General features: G+C 40.8%; 2 protein-coding genes and 1 long non-coding RNA gene across 3 annotated transcripts in view; 2 read left to right on the forward strand and 1 right to left on the reverse strand.

Moving 5' to 3' along the window:
• LOC796311 (zinc finger MYM-type protein 1) overlaps positions 1-10,107 on the forward strand; it is an 854,498-nt gene that overhangs the window by 538,478 nt on the left and 305,913 nt on the right. The window lies entirely within an intron of this gene.
• The window catches only part of LOC148682203 (uncharacterized), a 429,467-nt gene that overhangs the window by 138,633 nt on the left and 280,727 nt on the right, over positions 1-10,107 (reverse strand). The gene's annotated exons all lie outside the window — the stretch shown is intronic.
• zgc:113135 overlaps positions 1-10,107 on the forward strand; it is a 1,020,739-nt gene that overhangs the window by 80,014 nt on the left and 930,618 nt on the right. The window lies entirely within an intron of this gene.

A 10,107-nucleotide genomic window follows, 5' to 3' on the forward strand; every position in this document is an offset into this window, starting at 1 on the left:
TCAAATTATCAGAAACTGGCTTTAGATATCTTGGAATCCATGTCACATCTTCACTTAAAGACCTTATTAAACATAATTATACACCTCTTATAGAAAAACTCAAACTTAATCTGAAAACATGGTGTTCACTCCCAATCTCATTTCTAGGAAGAATAAATGTAATAAAAATGAATGTACTTCCTAAATTCTTATATTTATTCCAGTCCATACCTAGCTACTTAGCAAATTCATTTTTCAAAGATCTTAATAAACACATCTCAAAGTTTATCTGGAACAATAAAAGACCGCGTATTAAAATTTCTAAATTAATGAAGCCTAAAGACAGGGGTGGAATAGGCTTACCAAATCTCCAGTTGTATTATTGGGCAGCCCAAATAAAAAACATGATTAGCTGGTGTAATGAGAGGACTAACTCTAGTTGGTTTAAAATGGAAGAAACAGCTTGCTCCCCTTTACCAATTAAATATTTACCATTTGTTAAGAATTATATAAAACTAAAAAAAGATTTCTGAACATTTTATCATTTCAAATACTCTTAGAACTTGGAAAGATGTAAAGACACATATGGGAATCTCCACCCCTTTCTCCCTGTTCTCCCCACTTTCTTTTAATCCTGATATGCCTTTAACATTGCAAAACACTGTTTTTTCAGCATGGCGGGAACTGGGCATCTCTCAAATATCTTGCTTACTTTCAAAAGGCACCATAAAATCTTTCCAACAGATTGTAGATCAATATAACGTTCCAAAATCCAATTTTTATAAATATCTACAATTACGACATTTTTTAAAACCAAAGTTGGACAAAGAAGAGCTCAGATCCAAAACAACAGAGATCGAATACCTTTTACTGAATTCAGCTTGTTTAAAAGGATTGATAACAAGGATTTATGACACTTTGTCTAACAACTGCACTTCTGCCTGGTTAGGACTTAAAGATGTTTGGGAGAAGGATATTGGTCAAACTATTGAAGAAAATTACTGGGAAATTGTATGTGATAATATATATCCGAAGTGTACATCTCTTGGGATCCATGAGCTTAATTTTACATTTTTTTAACAGGATCTACTTAACTTCAATACATATTAAGAAAATGTTTGCCAATGCCACAGACCTGTGTTTCAAATGTAAAAAAGATAAAGGTACATTCATGCATAGTTTTTGGGACTGTGACAAAATTTTGCCATTTTGGAAGAAAATACATAAAGTACTGGAAAATATTCTTAAGCTAAATTTTGACATGACCCCAGCTTTGTACTTATTGAATCTTAATGCAAATAATCTGTTCGAAAAAGATGCATTCCAGTTATTTATTGTGTTGGTATATTTAGCTAAAAAATGTATTTTGCTACTCTGGTCTGCATCACAAGCTCCATCTTTTAAAATGTGGATATCACAGATTGCTACATGGCTACCATTAGAAAAACTTACCTATGACAAACATAAACAATCTGATAGATTTTGGTCAATTTGGTCTCCCCTTTGGGAGTACATAAAAGAGCTGTCTTAAATTAACACAACATCCTTGACATTCATTTACACTTTTTGTTATAACCTACTCAAAGATGATGTAATTGTACTTTTAATTATTTTTCACCTATATATTTTATTTTTTTATTTTTTACATTAATTTCTCTGTTACTTTCACTCTCAAGACTGTACTTTCTCTTTAATATGCTACAACATTTTGATGTTAATGTTTTGTGAATATGGTCATACAATAAAAAAAAAAAAATTTAAGCACTGTGGAAAAAGAGGAACTAAGAAAGACTGGTCAAGCTGAAGGAATGGCAAATGATGAAGAAACAAGGATGTAAAATGTGGATAAGAACAAAGTGGAAAGAGGATTTTTAAGAAGAAGAACTTTTAAGGTAAAACCAAACTTGGACATGGCAAAGAAAAAAGTTTTAACAAAGAACAGAGCTAAATATGTAAATAGGTATGAAGTTTTAAGGGGACTGGAAGAAGATGAAGAGAAATGATGTTTTTAAAATATTTTATTTATTTTAAAATGCTTTTAATCTTTGTCTCTTTTAACGGAAGAAGTTGTTGGTTGAGAGCGTTGGAAGGAGATGAAGGACAATGAGGATGTGTAGGTTTTTAATTTCATTTTTATTTATTTTAATGGTTTTAAACTGTGTCTTTTTATGCAAGGGGACTGATGGGAAAAGATAAATTTGAGAAAATAAGAGAGAAATGTAAAAACAAGGAAGTGATAGGTTTACAGGAAACAAACTGGAAAGAACATGCAATGGTTGTGGCAAGGGGATATTATATATAATAATGGTGATGGTACATCTGGAAGAGGTGTTTATTTTTTAATAAGGAAAGAATTGTGTATAGGAATAATTACACTGTAAAAAATTTGACCTTAAATTCACAGTAAATTACTGGCTAATAATTGCATTACTTTCACAGTAAATTACAGTATGTAAATTCACAGCACATTACTGTGATGCAGTTCACAATAAATTACTGTGATTTTTATACCGTAAATTACTGTAAAATTACAGTCATATGTTGTGATTTCACATTACGAAGTTATTTCTATTACTGTGATCTCACAGTATTCTCTTGTGGAATTAACTATATTTACTGTAAAGTTACAATTAATGGCAATATAATTACTGTGATTAAGCAGTAGGTTGCAGTTGAAATACTTATATTAACTGTAAAGTTACAATTCATCGCAATACGATTACTGTGATTTAGCAGTAGGTTACTGTTGAATAACTTAATTTAACTGTAAAGTTACAATTATATACCAGATCACTGTAGAATCTTAAAGGAAACATAAATGTCAATTTAACGTTAAATAAATACAAAAACACATCAATTTAACACATTTATTTTGCAGTCTGTAAACTACAAACGCCTCAAAAATTTAAAGCAACCATAAAACAATATCTTGACATAATATTTAACATCTTAGAATTACAGATAACTCTGTATAGTAACATGTATAGTAAACAATTATAGATCTCTTCATAAAACCAAGAAACACTTTAAGAACATACCATTGAATGTCCCAAAATATCCATCACACCTACATAAATACATACAAACACACACACACACATATATATATATATATATATATATATATATATATATATATATATATATATATATATATATATAGGGGTGTAACGATACACTCAGCTCACGATACGATGTGTATCACGATATAGTGTTCACGATTCGATATGTATCACGATATTTGGAATAAAAATTGAAAATTTAACTGAAATGCAAATTTTACCAAGTAAACTATTTTTTATGTATTTCTTTTGTTTCAACTTGTTAAACTGAACCTTCGTTTAGAAAATAAATTAAACAGGCCTGTCTCTGGAAAATAAAACAATTTAAAAACTTCTTAAAAATATTATTGAAATGACAGAGACAAAATTAAGGAACAATTTAAGTAAAGGTGCAAAAAAAAAAAAGCTTTCTATTCAATTGAATTTAACAGTAAGAGCTTAAGGCTTTGCTTGGTCACTTGCGTTTTTTGTGTGTGCAAAAAAAATCTACATTTCCAGGTAATCAGCAGTTCTATAAGATAATCCTGAACTTATGTGTATCTGTCTGAGAGGTGTTTATGGATGGCTGTCTTCATGTTGGGCATGATGAGTGACAGGGTGGCCGTCTTATCATTACACAGGACAGTCGTGACTCTTTTCAGCAGTTTAGGCAGGTTTACTATTTCTTCGACGTCGCTGATGTCGGCGCTATCAAGTGTATCATGTTGACGTGCATTTTTGTGTACCTCTGTACTCAAATTTAGCTTTAAAGGGTTAGCTCGTCGTAATCATAACTCTAAAATGCGATATGATTGTTCAAATAATGTGTACGTTTTCGGTTTCATTTCCACTGCTAAGTGCTGTTCAAACTTCCCACGCGGCTTCTGAAAGATCACTCTGTTCCACAAACTGAATGTTGTTTACTACTTTATTAGTCACAACCTGCAGGTTCTGTTCACTGAAGCAGACGCGCGCGTATGGCAAGCCGTTTTAACATTTAAACCTTTGTTCTGACTATCCATAAATAAATGTAATTCATATTTAATTAAATTCATTTAGAGATATCTCTAATTATATTTTGACTAGTTGAATTATAATTATGACTAGTCAAAATATAATTAGAGATATCTCTAAATATATTTATGGATAGTCAGATCAAAGGTTTAAATGTTAAAACGGCTTGCCATACGCGCGCGTCTATCATAGTCCGCCCTTTGTAGTAACAGCTCACGCCATGTGTGATTTTGCGGCCGCCAATACATCATTATATGAAGACAAAATGATATTTTAGGGTGAATTGTACCTTATAAATACAGTATGTGACTCTTTCAAGACCATTAGGAGGTATCCCTGTCGCTGTGCAAAGTATGTAAATCACTGTGAAGACTTTAAAACTTAGGATGTGTGACCCAGTATGCGTGTCAAAAAGCGGACGAGTCTAAAGCAATGACTGTACAACCGAAATGTTGCCAGACGTCTGATTTTGAGAGGATGGGCCATCCTCTATTTCAACTCCACTCATCTTGGTCTGCTAACATTACTGCTGCTGCAATCTGAACTCACGTGCGACAGCAGGTGGAACGTAGCTCACGTGCAAACAGCTCAACTAATAAGAGAAAACGGACGTCATATCGTAATCAAATCGTCATAACGCCACGATGCATATCGAGACATTTTTGCATCGCAATAAATCGTACAACAATAAGTCGTTACACCCCTAATATATATATGTATATATATATATATATATATATATATATATATATATATAAAGGTAAAGGCAAAATCATTTGTTCTCCTGTGAAATTAATACTTTAAATATTTGCCAAGTGCTGTTTGTCAAAAGAATTTATTTTCCACACTAATTATATATTTTTTTTCTTTTTTTTGCTTAGCTGAAATTATTTTGTTTTAAGAAATTAACTGCTTTTTAGTAGAATATTATTGGAACAAACCACTGTTGTCTAATAATTTACCTAGTTATCCAAATTAAGTCTCTAAATTGCACTCTAAGCTGATTAAATTAAAAATATATATTTTAGATAATAGCCCGAAGCACTTAATTATAACAATTTTTTTCTTTTCTTTGCCATTGTCACCGACTCGGTCCCAGTCATTCCCCTCGTTGGCCAGCAGAGGCCACCATCTCCGGACTTCTAACATTACGTCATCCCTTCACTCTGATTCCAGCACACCTGTTCTCCATTCCGCTAATGACCCACGTACCACATATAAGCAGCTCACACTCACTCCTCAGTGCGAAGTCTTGTTTAGCCCCGGCCAGCATTTCTGAGCATTCTATCCTGCCTGATCTCCCGTTTACTACTTCAGCCCGTTTCCTGACTCTGCTCTGTCTTCTGCCTGCCCACGACCAAAGCCTGTTTACTCGGACGCTGATTCTCGCTGCCTGCCCCTGACTAAAGCCTGTTGCACGGACTCTGAATCACGCTGCCTGCCTCTGACCCATGCCTGGTAATCACTCTGTGTCTGTCATCTGCAACCTCCTCTCATTGATGTGTATGTTGTATGTTCGCACAGCCGTGCGTATTGTTTGATGTTTAAGTGTGACTTAATAAATACTGCAAAATGGATCCCTCCGTGTCAGTCTCCCCGTTACAGAAGACTTCGCCCAACATGGATCCCGCAGCCATCCAGGTTTTGTCTCACGAAGTCACAGCTCAAGCTCAGGTATTGACTACTCACCAACAACAACTAACACACTTAACTCAGTTGACAGACGAACTTGTGAAATCACTACAAAACCTGCAAGCTTCTCCCACAGCGCAACTCACCGCTAACTATTCTCTGAGTCCACCTGTTGTGACACAACCCCCGATGGTCTCCGGAGCTCGATTGGCATTCCCTGACAAATTCTCAGGTAACCCAGCAAAATGTAAAGGCTTTCTGTTGTAATGTAAACTGTTTATCGCCCAACAGCCCCATCTGTTTAAGGACGAAAATGGGAAAATTGCTTTTGTGTGCTCACTGCTCACCGGGAAAGCGTTAGACTGGGCTACTGCAGTTTGGCCAGACAGCACCCCGATATTTCCCTCGTTTAATGACTTTCTCAAACGTTTTTGCACTGTGTTCGATCATCCTGAGGGTGGTCGTAATGCTGGCGAGGAGCTACTGTGTATCCAACAGGGAGATCGCTCCGCAGCTGAGTTCGCACTGCAGTTCCGCACTCTGGCAGCGCAAACAGGCTGGGCTGATGATCCACTTACTACGCTCTACCGAAAGGCTCTGAAACCAGAACTGCAAAAAGAGATGGCATGTCGTGACGAGGGAAAAACACTGGATCAACTGATTGAACTATCCATAAGGTTAGACACTCTCCTCCGCACTCGCAACCCACTGTGCTCAATTGCTTCCAGTCCTGTATCCCCTGAAACCTCCGCTGAACCCATGCAATTGGGTAGAACCCGCCTGAACCCAGAGGAACGAGAACGAAGGAGGAGAAATCACCTATGCATCTATTGCGGACTTCCAGGTCATACGAAGGTTTTATGTCCCAACAAGCCTCTCCCTAAAACCCTCTCGGTGAGTGCAACCACTATGTTCACGACCACTAATGATATTATGAGTATACCTGTCATTTTGAAAAACAATGGAGATGAGATTGAGACCATGGCCATGATCGATTCAGGAGCAGCTGGCAACTTTATCGACTACACGTTTGCTATCACTCACTTCCTCTAACCTCCTGTGATTCCTCCATAGCCATCACTGCTGTAGACGGGCGCCCATTGGGAGAGGGACACATACAATTCCAGACTCAACCAATCTCTCTTCAAACAGGCTCTCTCCATGAAGAGGAGATTTCCCTTCTTGCCATCGACTCCCCTCGACACTCTGTAATCCTCGGGTTGCCATGGTTACAACTACACGACCCTCAAGTTTCCTGGAGAACTGGTGAGATCACTAAATGGAGCGATCAGTGCTTTACCCAGTGTCTGCATTCTGTTTCCCCAGTCCAGATCAACACGATTATCAGCACCGAAGACCCTGAACTTTGTCAAATTCCCGAGGTTTATCATGACTTAACTGAGGCATTTAATAAGCAAAAAGCTACCAAGCTCCCTCCTCATCGTGACAATGACTGTGCCATCGAACTACTACCAGGCACCACACCCCCTCGTGGTCGCATTTTCCCTCTCTCTCAGCCTGAGACTGAAGCTATGAAGAATTACATCTCCGAGGAGCTAGAAAAAGGCTTTATCAGACCATCTACATCACCTGCTTCAGCTGGCTTCTTCTTCGTGAAGAAGAAGGATGGCAGCTTACGCCCCTGCATTGATTACCGAGGCTTGAATGAGATCACCGTCAAATACCGCTACCCCTTACCATTGGTTCCAGCAGCCCTTGAACAACTCCGCTCAGCTCAGTATTTCACCAAATTGGACCTCCGCAGTGCATATAACCTCATCCGCATACGACAGAGAGAGGAGTGGAAAACCGGGTTCTCTACAATCAACGGCCACTATGAGTACCTCGTTATGCCCTTCGGCCTAGCAAACAGTCCTTCCGTGTTCCAGGCTTTTGTAAATGAGATATTTCGAGACATGCTCAACCAATGGGTCATCGTATACATTGACGACATCCTGGTCTACTCCAACTCCTTATCAGAGCACGTTCGGCACGTCAGGGCAGTGCTCAAACGCCTCATCCAGAATCAGTTATACGCCAAAATTTCCAAGTGGGAGTTCCACCAAACATGCATATCGTTCCTGGGTTACATCATCAGCCCCGAAGGCGTGGCCATGGATCAACAAAAGGTCGATTCAGTAACGCAATGGCCACAACCAGAAACTATCCGACAACTGCAACGATTCCTGGGCTTTGCTAACTTCTATCGACGTTTCATAAGAAATTTTAGCTCAGTTGCTGCTCCACTTACCGCCATGGTGAAAGCCAATAACGCTCGCCTCAAACGGAACCCAGACGCTACTCGAGCATTCACTCAACTCAAAACCCGCTTCTCCAGTGCACCCATTCTGCATCATCCTGATCCCGAGCAACCCTTCATTGTTGAAATTGACGCATCCAACACTGGCATTGGAGCCATTCTGTCCCAGAGATCCCTAGCCACGAAGAAGCTCCATCCCTGTGCTTTCTACTCTCGCAAACTCAACTCCGCGGAGAGGAACTATGACGTGGGAAATCGAGAACTCCTCGCTATGAAGGCTGCGTTAGAGGAGTGGAGACACTGGCTTGAAGGCGCCAAACATCCTTTCACCGTCATCACTGACCATAAAAACCTGGAATATATTCGATCCTGTAAACGTCTGAACCCTAGACAGGCAAGATGGGCTCTGTTCTTCACACGCTTCGACTTCCAAGTCACATACATCCCTGGTTCGAAGAACATTAAGGCAGACGCTCTCTCCTGCCTCTCAGACGATGAGACCTCAGAGAACAGTGATGAACCCATTCTCAAAGATCCCCTGATTGTCGCCCCCATTCAGTGGGATATCGAGCACGAAATTCTTCAAGCCTCCGAAAACAGTTCCACGCCACAGTCCTGTCCGGAAAACAAGATCTTTGTTCCCCCGTCACTTCGCGAAAATCTCATCACCGAGGTACATGACCACCCCAGCTCTGGTCATCCAGGCAGCACGGCCACCGTGCAGTTAATCCAATCCCGCTATTGGTGGCCATCCATAAACAAGGATGTCATCAACTTCATTAACAAATGTTCACCCTGTCAGATGTCCAAACACTCCCGTCATCGTCCAGCTGGACTGCTCCAACCCCTGGAGGTGCCACACCGTCCCTGGTCACACATTGCCATAGATTTCGTCACCGATCTACCTGTATCTCAGGGGAAAACCACCATCCTCACTGTGGTAGACCGATTTTCTAAATCCTGCCGCCTCATTCCCATAGCCAAACTGTCTACAGCCATGGAGACGGCCGAACTGCTCTGCGAATGTGTGTTCCGATATTATGGTCTCCCTGAAGACATCGTGTCGGATAGAGGACCCCAGTTCACCTCTCGACTCTGGTCAGCATTCTTTAAGAACCTTCAAGTAAACGTTAGCCTAACATCTGGCTACCATCCCCAATCCAATGGGCAAACAGAGCGCCTTAACCAGGAGATCGACAGATTCCTCCGCACATACTGTCACTCTAACCAGACTGAATGGGCTAAATTTCTTATGTGGGCAGAATATGCTCAAAATTCTTTGAGAAAGGCATCAACAGGTCTGACCCCATTTCAATGCGTCCTGGGCTTCCAACCTCCTCTCTTCCCCTGGTCCGGCGAGACCACTGAACTTCCCGCTGTAGACACTTGGTTTAAAAGCTGCGAGGAAGTATGGAACGCAGCTCACACCCATCTCTCTCACGCCATACGGTGTTTCAAGGAACAAGCCGATCGACACCGACGTCCTGGTCCCATGTATTCCCCAGGACAATGGGTATGGCTCTCCACCCGTGACTTACGCCTCAGACTGCCCTGCAAGAAGCTCAGCCCCAGGTACGTGGGTCCTTTCAAAATTGACAACAAATATCTCCTGTTTCGTTCCGACTGACACTCCCTAATCATTACCGTATTTCTCCCACTTTCCATGTCTCCCTGCTCAAGCCTGCTGTTGGTCCAGCCGAGGCGGATAGGGAAGTGGCAGCCGGTGAACAGGGTCCCCCGCCTCTCATGATCGATGGTGAGGAGGCATACCAGATCCACGAAATCCTGAGATCCAGACGCCGGGGTGGACAACTCCAATATCTCATCGATTGGGAGGGGTACGGCCCGGAGGAGAGATCTTGGATCAACCGCAAGGACATTCTTGACTCAACACTACTGGAAGAGTTCCACTTACAACATCCGGATATGCCGGCCCCTCGCCCCCGTGGAAGACCCCGGCGTCGAGACTCGCCTCACTTCAGGAGCCGTTCGTTGGGGGGGGCTCTGTCACCGACTCGGTCCCAGTCATTCCCCTCGCTGGCCAGCAGAGGCCACCATCTCCGGACTTCTAACATTACATCATCCCTTCACTCTGATTCCAGCACACCTGTTCTCCATTCCGTTAATGACCCACGTACCACATATAAGCAGCTCACACTCACTCCTCAGTGCGAAGTCTTG

This window comes from Danio rerio, chromosome 4, assembly GCF_052040795.2.
Source record: "Danio rerio strain M-AB ecotype USA chromosome 4, GRCz13ab, whole genome shotgun sequence".
Lineage (NCBI taxonomy): Eukaryota > Metazoa > Chordata > Actinopteri > Cypriniformes > Danionidae > Danio > Danio rerio.